Source organism: Hippoglossus stenolepis, chromosome 15 (assembly GCF_022539355.2).
Source record: "Hippoglossus stenolepis isolate QCI-W04-F060 chromosome 15, HSTE1.2, whole genome shotgun sequence".
Taxonomy (NCBI): Eukaryota; Metazoa; Chordata; class Actinopteri; order Pleuronectiformes; family Pleuronectidae; genus Hippoglossus; species Hippoglossus stenolepis.
The window spans coordinates 22,824,831-22,837,486 of record NC_061497.1 but is presented as its reverse complement, the minus strand read 5'-3'; the positions used below and the strand labels follow the sequence as shown (position 1 = coordinate 22,837,486).

The 12,656-nt window shown below is 41.3% G+C and overlaps 1 long non-coding RNA gene and 1 pseudogene across 1 annotated transcript; one reads left to right on the top strand and one right to left on the bottom strand.

The window, feature by feature from the left end:
• Window positions 1-340: 340 nt before the first annotated feature.
• Window positions 341-6,546, top strand: LOC124854893 (annotated as a pseudogene).
• Window positions 6,547-9,598: 3,052 nt separating this feature from the next.
• On the bottom strand, window positions 9,599-10,163 carry LOC124854836. The gene is made up of 2 exons (XR_007034843.1): window positions 10,100-10,163; window positions 9,599-9,729 (listed from the first exon to the last, which is right to left on the bottom strand). It is a non-coding gene; the product is annotated as an uncharacterized LOC124854836 (long non-coding RNA).
• Between the last annotated feature and the right edge of the window lie 2,493 nt (window positions 10,164-12,656).

The window sequence follows — 12,656 nt, the reverse complement described above, 5'->3', positions numbered from 1 at the left end:
TAATAATAATAATAATATTGTTGTTGTTGTTACCTGGAGTTAATCAGAGTTTCAATGTAATTTTTAACAGCCATATTTTAATATTTTCCTAGAAGACATTATATAATTCATTTTCATTTTTCATTTCTATATTAATTGAAACTGCACAGACTTATTAGTGAATGTAACTATAGCAGGTTCTGTGTTTTACTGGTAAATACAGGGGACTGATGGAGATTCCCACCACTGATTACACATTACATGGGCTATAATATCAGCATTGTGTAATCTTGTTAAACTCATGTTTAACACTTTATTTATATTATTTCAGCGTTTCTTTGTTAAATTGTTCAGTGCCTGCAGCAGCAGCAGCAGCAGGTGTCCGGCGGAGTGCTGGTTAGTACAGGACCATGTGGGTCGAGGGAGGAGCGAGTTTAGAGCCGCTCTGTCCTGCTTATATCAGGACAGACGCGAAACAGCCGAGATGCAGCGCCAGAACAGATTCCTCCGACATCAACCCGGACAGAGTCTCTTTATCACAGGTGAGCTCAGAAGGAGACTGACGGGACTCATGCCGCGGCTCATCCCGATATCTACTACGCAGTCTCTGGCTCCAAATGCACAAGATGGCAGCGTCAGGATTCAGATGTTTTGGCTTCATTTCTGGATGTTTGGAGAAACGTCAGTCTGGCCTTCAACTACAGTCCATGGTTACATGTTAACTTTCTGACTCTGTCCTCAGACCCGGCTGCCACGCTCTGCCACCAGTCCCTCGGCCCCCCACCAGAGGTTTCGGCCGAAGGCAGAAGGCCCAGTGTGAGATCAGCCCCTTCCTGCATCAGCCCTCCACACTCAAATGGGTTGCTCCACTCACAGTCACTGGCTTCAGCCCCCGTGTACCCGCAAGCTGATTGGTTCTCGGCTGCGCTATCAGGGGCTCAACAAACAGCTGGTCATTTCCCCCAGCATCATGGTCTCCCACGGCAACCAAAGGCCAAATGGTAACACTGAGGAAAATGTGTATCATACCTGAGTCGTATGTAGTTTCTGAATCTCTCCCTCCTCACTGTCTGTTTCCCTCAGTGATCCTGAGTGTCAGCAGTAAAACTGTCTCAGTGCAGCCCGGCTCGAAGCCAGTGCTGCTGGACTGTGGTTTCCTGGGTCGATCCTTCCTAGCCTCTGTCCTGTCGGCCTTTGCCGCCGAGTGGCGTTACCAGTTCAGGAGGCAAAGCACCCACTGGTCTGGCTTACGACGGTAAGACAGACCGTGTGGGCTGGACACCCAGGAGGAAGGGGCCACACTGGACTTTGAGGGGTTTGCACCAGAAAGGAATGATCCTTGATCCTGCAGGAGATGAAAGTGCGTCCACTCCGGGGACGTATATTTGCACTGCATCTGCCGTACCTTCAGGCTCAGGTGGCGGAGCTTGTGATTGTAGGTGAGGGAAAAGATTATAAGTTCTCACCCCTGTTGTTTGTTATTTGGTTTTTATTTATTTTTGTAAACAAGATCAGACAAAACAACGGAATGTATTGCAATTTGGTGGAAGGATGTGTCGAGTCCAAAGAATCATCTCTGTCCACACGAACATTTAGCCAATCAGTATTAATCTCTGTCTATACTACATGCATGAAAACGCAGCTCTATCGACCCCCTCTCTCCCCAGAGCTGAATTAGCATCAGCTCTGTAATAAACGTGATCATTGGGAACAAGAGTAAAATGATTAACTTTCTTTTTGTTTTCAGAACTTCCATCCTCTCCATCCACCCCTCCCTCTGCCCTCGCTGTTCCCCCGGACAGACTTTGGTTCAGTAAGGCCTGCCGCCCGCCTCCCTGGAGCTGAGCTGGGAGTTTAAAGGCAGATGGAAGTCCAGACCCTGGAATCAGCCAGCGTAACGGGCCACAGGCAGGCGGATGCACTGCACGGCCAGAGTGCCCAGCTGAGCTCGACACCTCTAACCTGGGCACGGGGGCTCACCTGTGTGGTCATTCACTCCTGGAGGCACACGACGCCAGCACGCCCTCAGTGTCATCGCAATGTGGAAGAATTTGGTTTTGTTCATAAGATACGGGCAAAGTATGAAATAAAAGCAAAGAGTCAAATTAATAAGTGAGGGAACCGATGTTCACCTCATTTCATCTTTGAGAAATAGCTTTATCGGGATACGATCGTTTAACTTGTTTAAGTACATGTGACATGAAATGCTAAAGATTAAAATGAATACTTTTCATCCTGATTGACAATAAAGAAGCAATCTGATATGAGAGAATCCATTAAGGCTTGAATTGTGCCCTTCTCTTTACAGGATCTGCCTCTCGTCTATTGAGGACCTCATGGCTATGGTTGGTGTTGCGCGCCCTTAGCATCTTAAGCCCAATTACTTAATAAATTCAGTCAATTAAAGTTGATGACAATTTTTTAACAAACGTTAGTTGATGTGTTAACAAGCCCAATAATTTATTTGTGTAATAAGTCAAAATATCCACATCCCCTATTTCTCTTCTGTTCTCTCAAGATGGATAGCTTTTTTCTTTCAAACATGTTCAATTATCAAACGTAATTTCATCTGCATTTGATTGATTTGTGGCTTTAATATTAGCGGCTAGAAGTGAGGCAATAATTTCACGTCCAGAGTGGCCCAGTCCTTCAGTATATTTTTCTGTATGTGGCTCTCGAAAAAGTTTGGACACCCCTGCTCTAAGGTGTTTAGGGCTGAAGTGATTAGAACTTTCTGTTTTATCTGAGTTTAATAAGAGAACTTGAGGGTCATCCAGGTTTTTATGTCCTTGAGACATGCTTGGAGTTTAGTTTATTGATTACATTGTTCAGGTTTTATTGACAAGTATAACTGGTGTCATCCGCATAGCAGTGGAAATTTACCGAAAACTGATAATGCCTTAGCAGCATGAGAATAAATTGGCCGAGCACAGAGCCCTGTGAACACCATGGTTAACTTTGGTATGCAGATGACTCATATCATTGATTTGCATTAATTGGAAGTTTTATCAGAAAATAGGATTTAAACCAGTTTAGGCGGTTCCTTTAAGGCTAATTAACTGTTCTAGCTCCTGGTAATAAAATTTGATGGTCAATTGTGTCTAATGCTGCACTGAGATCTGTTTGCAACTGAGGACACACAAACCCCTGATCTGAAGCTAGCTGTCATTAGTGACTTTTGCCAAGGCTGTCTCTGTGTTGTGATTGGCTCAAATCCCACTGAAAGTCTTCATGGCTTTCCTGGAGAAACTCAACAGCTGATTGGCTGCAACTTTTTCTAGGATTTTAGACAGGAAGGGGAGATTATATATCGGTCTGTAATTGGCTAAAACCTCTGGGTCTAGGGGTGGGTTTTTTTATTAAGGGGTTTGATTACAGCTATTTTAAAGGACTGTGGTACATATCCTACGATAACAGGACAGATTGATTGTGTTCAGTAACGAACTATCAATTAGGGGCAGAATTTTCAAGTAATTTGTAGGAAATGGATTCAAGATACAGTTGTTGGTTTGTGAACATGAGATTACTGTTGGGACCCGCCTTTGGGAGACCAAAGCTCTGCCTTCATATGTGCAGTTTGAAGCCGCATGTCCCTCCAGGACTCAGTCTCCCAGGGGCTATCAAAAGCCTGAAGCCGCATGTCCTCCAGGACTCAGGGGTCTCCCAGGGGCCATCAACATCACACAGAGGTGAAAACCCCCCAGGGACACAGGTTTCAACTCCCACTGGTCACTCTGTGAGGTCACCGGGCCAATATAAGGCCAGGTCTTCCTCTTTTCTGCTCTCTTCCTACAATCCTTCCACAGTGAGGAAGGTCAGGAGCCTCTTCTCCAGCTCACATCCTCTTTTCCATCCAACTCTTCGAGAGGAGCACAAAGGTGCAGCTTCCAGCTCATCTCACCAAGGAAACCTCCTCATACTCCAAGCTCTACCAACTCCTCCTAGCAGCGATGGCGTCCGCAGGAAAACTCAACCAGCAACTGAGCTACACAGCTCAACAGAATTACCAAGGCAAGAGTCACACTTGCAAGACAACACAAAACTGCGAACTGCAGTAACTTCCTCTCTTTTCCCCCTTTCCACGACTTGCAACAACTGGGGCTTAATAATTATACTAGCTACAAGACTACATTATTCGATTCGTGTGATGTTTATAAATTTGATTGTGGTGTTGTGATATTTTGTTATTGAGAAAGTAATGTTAGTCTGTTATGCTCTTCACAGCCCTTCGTTGCATCCAATCTAGTAACTTTGTTCCACTTAGCACACACAGACACACGCACAACTCTTCACCTCATTATCTTGCACGAAACATTCCAATAGGGGGAGGTGTTATCTTTGGCCAGCGCCATTTTGGAAGCACACAGACACACAGACACACACGTATACTCATATACACATCTTTGTTTAGTAATCACACTGTTAGTAATTTTGTGTTTATACTATTATATATTCATAATAAATGTTTACTTTCATGCAAATGCTTTTTTATTAATGTTGCATAAGTGAATTTTGCCAACCTCTACACTGTCAAGAACCCATATCTTCAACTTAGCTAACTATCTATATGTAAATTTAAGAGAAGATGACTTTAATTGAATCAGAGTTCCACCCAGTTAGTACTTTAAGGAGACTCTATTCAATAAATCATTATCTTTTCCCTTCCTTTGAAGTGGTAAGTTCTATGTAACTTAATCAATTAAAGTTATTATTTAATATTAATAACAGTATTCATATTTCATATTCATTTTGATAACCAAATTTATTGGAAGAAAGGCAACACCATTTTATGGTATCACGCTTGATGCATTATAACAACATTAGTTGGTCAGCTGATCAAGGCTGATCAGAGAAGGATCACCCAGGGATCGAGGGAATACTGGGTTCGGTGGAGGTGTGACTTCTGTCAGCCTGGCTACAGAGTCAAAGAGAAACCTGGGGTTGTTTTTATTCTTCTATTAGTTTCGAGTAGGCAGCTCTTGTTTCAGGAGCCTTCTTTCTATAAGCTAACACTGCCTTCCAGTCTAGGAGATATTCAACACGGCCGCTGGAGTGCCACTTCCTCTCTAGTTTTCTTGATACTTCTTTTAACTCATGTCTTGGAATTATACTCACGGAGCCAATTTACTAAGGTTTTACATGTTTCTTTTTAGAGGCGCTGTTGAGTCTAATGTTAATCTAATGACCTTTACAGAGCTATCGACGATGGTCAATCTCAGTGGAGCTCAGTTTTAATGAATTTGTTGTTTATATCAACGGATAATAATGGGTTTAAATGTAATCGAATTATTTCAAATTTAGCTACAGCATCAGGTAGACATCTAGAAATGAGCCTTTATTAGTGGTATACATTCCTGATAATGAAAAGTTGAAGGTTATTAAATTATGGTCTGATGGTGAATTGGATTGCGTGAGTACTGTTAGATGTTCAATTTTGACACTGTATGATAATATAAAGGTCAAGTGTGGGTTACAATAATGAGTAGGTTGGTGTATACTAATTGACTGAAACCAATTGAGTCTAGTATTGAAATGAATGTTATGCTAAGGCTATCTTTATTATTGTCAACATGAATATTAAAGTCAAACAATAATAATAATTTTATCCATTTTGTATCTAGGTTTGATAAAACTAGGGAATTTTGTTAAAATCTCTAAGATAATGATAGGAGTTATTTGGTGAATCACAGCAATATGATTATTGCTTGGTGTTTCTTTTGATTGGTGTGGAAGACTAAGAACAAGACTTTCAAATGAGCTTGAAGTAGTTTAAATAGATGAATTGATAGACTGAGTTAAAAGATATAAATCAATTTCGCCGAATTCTCTGGAACGTGAACTTATACATCGGGGGTGATTCATTTAGAAGGCTGACACATTCATCAGATGGAAAGCAGGTCTCATGAGACAATAATTCATTTTTGAATTTGAGACTACAGTTCATTAACTAAATGTTCTTGATGATAATATCCACAATGCCAAAGACCACATTTAAGTCTTTTTGTTTCTGATGTTGCAGAGGTTGTGTTAATTTGTACAGATTTGTTTGTGGAATCTTCCTCTGTTATTGTTTGATTTAAACAATGTAATACTAGGACGGGGACAGACACAGTCTCTATGGGTTGTGGTTGTGTGACTGGTCCAGAGGAAAGCAGAGAAGTGTGGGGAATTGCAGTCATGTCCTGGGTCCTACCCTGGGCTGTCCTTTTTAATACACTGGGTAATATTCCCTGATAAGAGAGCTGCCCATCCCAAGGGAGGAACGCCCTCCTACCAAGACCAGGTTTCCTCCAAAGAGTTTGCCACCATCTACAAAGCCCGAACCGTTTACAGGACAGCACCTGACAGCCAGCGGGTAAAGACGCGGCTCAACACGTCATCACCTGTCGCAGTTCGGCAACCAGGACAACAATATCATACATTATACGAAATCCGTCGGCTGTGACCTCACTGTACGAATATTGTACAGGCTGTGGTTTCTTCTGTCTTCCTCTCCGCAGTGTGGAGGGAAGATCTGGTAGTGGGGAGAAGGAAAGGGAGGTGACGACTCAGAAGAAACCAGTCTAGGAACCTCTCTGTCCCGCCGTTAGCTTCCCCGGTTAGCTTTCATAATGGCAACACACCCACAAGTCACCGGAACAGATATCCATGAAACCTTCAAATAAAACCCCTGGTTGACGAGTCATAAAGAACAATAACGGTCGTCAGAGTAGAAATACTACTAATACTAGTATTACTACTACTACTATTACTACTACTACTATTATTACTACTACTACTACTACTAGTATTACCACACTACTACTACCAGTAATACTACGACTACTACTACTACGGTTATTACTACTATGACTACTACCATTACTACCACTTACCATTATTAACTACGTCACCACTACCACCAATAATAATACCACTTGTCACACGATTCAATACCATCACGAAATTACCATTACCACCACTGCCACCACTAGCACCATCACCTAACAATACTACTTACCACTACTCTACCACCATTGATTACCATCAATTACCACCACTGTCACTACTCACTACTACCACTACCACCGCCACCACCACCACCGAGCCACTACCACCCCACTAATACAACTACTACTACATCTACCATTACTACTAACAATAATAATACAATTAGATCACCTTTATTTATTACAGGAGGATCTAGAGAAACACTACGACAAACAGGACGTGCAAAAGCATCTATCCTGATATGTTCTTACGCCAAGTTGCTTGAGACAATGCGACAATTATCAAGGCTAACGCCTTGCCATCTCTCAGCCTGAAGGAGTGTTCAACAAGTTGGACTGGAAAAGTGTTAGTCCAATTATTTAGCAGAGTCTGAGCAGGTGCCATTACTAGGACTACTGAGGTTTCAGTTCTCTTGCAGATATCAAATCAGACAAACAATCGGGTGTAGCAGGCATACAAATGAGAGATAATGAAATGTGTCGGCCCATGTCCCACAGCACATTACACCTAGCTGAGTCCAAGCAGCCTAAAAACGAATTCCTTCACAGTTCCAATGTCATCGGTTTCCGGCAGATTTGCCTTCCAGGAAGAAGCAAAGCACCGCTCTGATCTGAGTGAGTGTCAGCGAGAGATCAGTGGATCTGCTCATGTCTGATAATGAAAACACACTCAATCACAAAGTGGTTTTACACACGACTACAAAAACAACTGTATAATAATAATAATGAGATTATTAAAGACAGCAGCAAATCAAACATGAGAATTTACTTCATAATAAAACCACCACAATCATTTTCTTGTCATGTGTAAAAATGTCTTTGTCGCTTTCCTGTTGAGACTCACAGGTTTGACCAAATAGCTTTTTCCTTGCTGCTCTTACAGGTCAAATCCACATTAGTTTATTCTCTGGGACAATAATGAACATTTGAACTTCTACAGATGTGTTGAACTTTTCTACACGTTGAACGCTATAAAGAGGCAGAAATCCCAGAGAACATCAGAGACTTTATTGAAACAGAAGTATTAAAAGGAAGGAAACAGCAAAGCAGCTTAATTTAACATTTATTGATAAAACCCAAACACAAGAGAAGTTGAGCCTCAACGTTCAGTTTCTTACACTGTAAAAAATGAAAACTTGAAATTGTGTTATCAAGATTTCTAAATATAATCAACAGAAAATATTTAATGGATTTGTAAACGTATTTGCTTCAACTAACTTTGCTAAGTTAAATTTGTAAAGTTGCTGAAGTTGCGTTGGCAAAACACAAAATGGTGGTACGCTTGTGATATGACACGCCTCATGTCTCATCAGGGGAAACGGACTCTAACGTCATAAAGGTGAGAGGTTTAGCTTGAATACAGGGACAGAAATTCTGGTTCTGCGGCTGTGGCTCAGGAGGTAGACCGATTGTCCACTGTCCAGAGGGGCACAGGTTCGATCTCAGCGACCCGGGGTCCGCGCCCAAGTGTCCATAAGCAAGAATCAGAACGTTAAAACTACCCCCTGGGACAGCTTCGTGGACAATGTGTGTGATTGACGGTGACAGAAAAAAACACTGAGTGAATGACTGAGTGAGTACCGTAAGGTCCGAAAGGGTCAACAAGACGAGTATCAATGTATTCAAATGTTCATATGGAGAACATCAATGTTCAGGGTGATCAACTTCACGCCTGCATGTGGAGTAAACTGCTTGAATCCTCTGAGCCTGGACGGCAGGATAATTGGAACCTCGTAGCTTTGAGAAAATGTGAAGTTTTTAAACTTAACAAAGATAAGTTCAGTAATTTATACTGTTCGAACCTTTCATTTTTGCAGTAAATGTTAACAAGGCTAAAACAGAAAAGTCCTTTGTCCCTAAAAACTAACAGGAAATATTAACATTTCATATGAGATACTTAAAACATCCCACAACTCTTGATAATTCCACTAAATGAACTTTAAAGGTTAAGAACACAGCAAAAGCATGAATATAACCAAACAAAAACAAGCAACTCTGGATTAATTCATTTCTTGTTCAGGCCAAAATTAGAAATAAAATAAAATCAGAAATATTTAACTGGAAAACTAATTGTGTACTGATGTTCGTTGTGTGTCCGTGTGTGACAATAACTCATTATTGTGTGTAATTTATAAAGTTATTTTAATTCCATTAACATTGATTGATCACTTGTCCAAATCCCACCAGATTCAACACTGCACTTCCTTGGGCCCTTAACAACACACAGGTCAAGTGTGAAGCTGATAAAATGAACGGTTCAGGATACGTGGAGTCACATAGCAACAGGTTTATGGAATCATGAGACAGATCATATTTCCAGACCCTAAGATGTGGATGTGGTGTCTATATATGCATATTTAGATTTGTATTATTTAAATGATTTTACAAGGATGCCCCAACACCAGAAATATAAAACTGTAACTAAGAGATGATCTATAAACTAACTGCATGTGAACAGTGTTGTGATACTTTCATTGTTTTTTAAAATGTGTTTTACTTCACTCCAGGTAAAGAAAAAGTAATAATCCTCATTTGATTTACCAATATTTAAACAAACATTTATCAGAGGGAAGTTTACATTTCTAATTTTTAACTAAAAGATCAAATTTAATCAACGCCACCGTTTTTTAAAAAATTTGTATTATTTGTATTTCAATCAATGTCTGACCCTGAATATCAGTTTATGATTTGAGTGATGAATAATCAATGAGTTCCCAGCGTAAGGGGGAGACTGTGGTGACACTGCTTCTCGTCCATCAACCTGAAGAGAGAAAAAAGAAATTAAAATGAAATGTTCAGTTCCACAAAGCCACGTATTTGATGTATTTATTATATTGAGACCTAATATTTCATCATTCTCTCAGTGAAATTAAAGTTTACCAGAAAATACACTGATCTTAAATTGATAAGCTCCTAAATATTGGGTTTATTAACATTTGAATTGTTGTGTCACTGCTGATATTTGAGTTTTTAATTCAACATTTAATCTGTCCTATTAACGGAAGGTTTGATCTGTGCTCTGTTCTCAGCAGAGATTTTATTTCTAATTAAAACAGAGGTTTTACATGATCACACATATGTTACTTTGCACCCTAGTTTGAGGCAGTTGTTTAACAGATGAAGCAACTCACTGTGTTCAGGAGGACGCCTCACTTGGAGAATTAGAACCTCGCTCACCTGATTTCAGCGGCTCTAAGGGCACCTGGATCTTTTACAGCTGTGAGGTCAGAAACACATCGTTAGTCCATCCTCCTCTGAACAGACACTTTTATTACAAACAACCAACACTGCAGGGGAACCGTCCTGAAACTCTCTTCAGCACGAAAATGAACCCTATCTAATCTACAGAGGGTTTACTAGAGTCCTGCACTGGGTCAGGTTCCTGTGGGGATTCTCGCATCCACCTCGGGAAATAAAATGGGCAGTGAACAGCTGTGGCAATTCTGAAGAAATTCCTCGAGGCTTCCTGAGATATCGTGTGTTCACAAGATGGGGACGAACGGATGAACAGCCTGAAAACATAACGCTCCTGACTGTCGCCGGTGTGGACTCAGTACAAAGTGGACCAGTACAAAGTGGACCAGTACAAAGTGGACCAGTACAAAGTGGACCAAAGAGGTGTTGGGGGTGTTTTATAAAACTGGACATGTTCGTACTTAGCTGCTGTGCAAACGGACGTGATGTCCTCATGAAGCACATTCGTATAAAAGAAAACAGAACAGAAATAGAAGTTTTACTACCAGGTGAGAGGTACATTGGGCTGAAATAAGAAGAAAATACATGATTTCAGTTATTACAGTAAAAACACAAACTGAATTGTGTCATGTTTTTCTCGAGTGGCGTCCTCCTCAAACGATCGACAACATACTGTCACTTATTGTTTGTGTGCTGGACGCTGTGTGCAGAGCTTTATAAACAGTCTGTGGTGCAGAGGTTAGAAAACTTTGTGTGAACTCCTGCAGCTCTTGAAACAGATGTTGGTGTGCAGGGTTGGAAGTTTGTTTCATGAGGTTTGGATCTAAACGAGCATTAATTAGGAAAGTCTAAAATCAAAACACCAGAGAACTATTGGACAAAGCTTCTGTGTTATTCCCACCTTTCTTCCTCCTGTACACGATGAGTCCAATGACAGCGCCTGACGACAGCGAGAGCGACAGCGAGAGCGATGCTGATGATGGTGGTCACGCTGATGGGCTTCTCTGTTGAGCGGAATAAAAACAGAAAGTATCACAACCTGAACAGATGAAGCAGGTTGGACGAAGGGGAAGAATCTCCCCTGAACCACAATCCTGTCCTGGAGAAATAACAAACACACACAGACACTAAACGTGTGAGTTTGTCCTGCTGGTGTTTCTACTTTCAGTTTTCTTCTGTACATAATGACTGTATCTGTGCTTATTCACGCTGGTTTGTCTTAAACTTACTTCCAGTAACTAAATCATTTCATGGACTCATCTTCTACAACAGAGCAGCAGCTCGAGTCTTAACAGGTGACTATAATGTTTGGCACGTTGAAATCATAGACTAATGGAAATAAACACATTTACACGTCTCCACTTCCCTCCCACTTCCTCCCACTTTCCACAAATGAAGCTAAAATATCCCGGATCTGACAGGCCATCTTTCACATTTGGACTCTGTGCAGTAGTGAACGGAGGAATGGAGCCACGGTAACGAGGTCCCGCCGATACACATGCTCTGTCAATCATGAGCTGTCAATCATGAGCTGTCAATCATGAGCTGTCAATCATGAGCTGTCAATCATGACATTTCACCCTGTTTTTATAGCATCAATCAGCGACCGAGACGCTTTGGCTTCACTTTTGAGGAGCCGTCATGTCGTCCATCTTTATTTACAGTCAATGGTTGAAATGGTTATAAACTGCCTGAAGAAATGTCCCTAAATGTCTGTTGTTGCTCGAGGTAAAGAACGAGAGATTTGTTTGTTTTTTCTGCTTCATTAATTCTGTAGAATAAAAGTTTTCATATCAAACATCCACCCTGATCCCAGTGTGTCTGTGAAAGGCTCACATCTGACCAATGATAAATCAGTCTGGCTCTAGTTGAGACCTGCAGAAACACTTCATGGAATAAAATCATACAATCATACAAGTCAATTTAAACATTTATAAATGTGTAAATCTAATTGATCAATGAAAATAATAACAGGAATAAAATCCTCAGACACTGTTGCAGACACATTAAAACTCACTTAATTTTTCAGCGTCACATGATGATGAAGGGGGCACATGCACTGGTTTAACACTGATCTAAATGTATTTATATACATTGATGAAAGAAAACTTCTCCTGCTACACATCAGCAAACATGACCTGCAGGACTGTTACTGTAGATGAAATGTGTGTCCCAGCGTCCTCACTGGTTCAAGTCTCACCTCTGTTGGACTCGACGGAGTCTTTGTCCAGTTTGGTGACGATGTCCTCCTTCACACCAGAGATCTGGAACACACAGTCGTACCTCCTCCAGTCTTCAGGGGAGATGGATGAAACCTTCAGGTCAGCGCTCATCTGGAAGGTCCCGTCATGGTTGGGGAGGACCTCTCCGAGGTCCACGTCCTCATGAAGCTCCTCCCCGTCTTTCCTCCAGAACAACATGACGCTGTCGGGGAAGAAACCTGTAGCGTGGCAGCTGACTGGAGAGGAGGGAGACTTCTGGAGGAGAGAAATC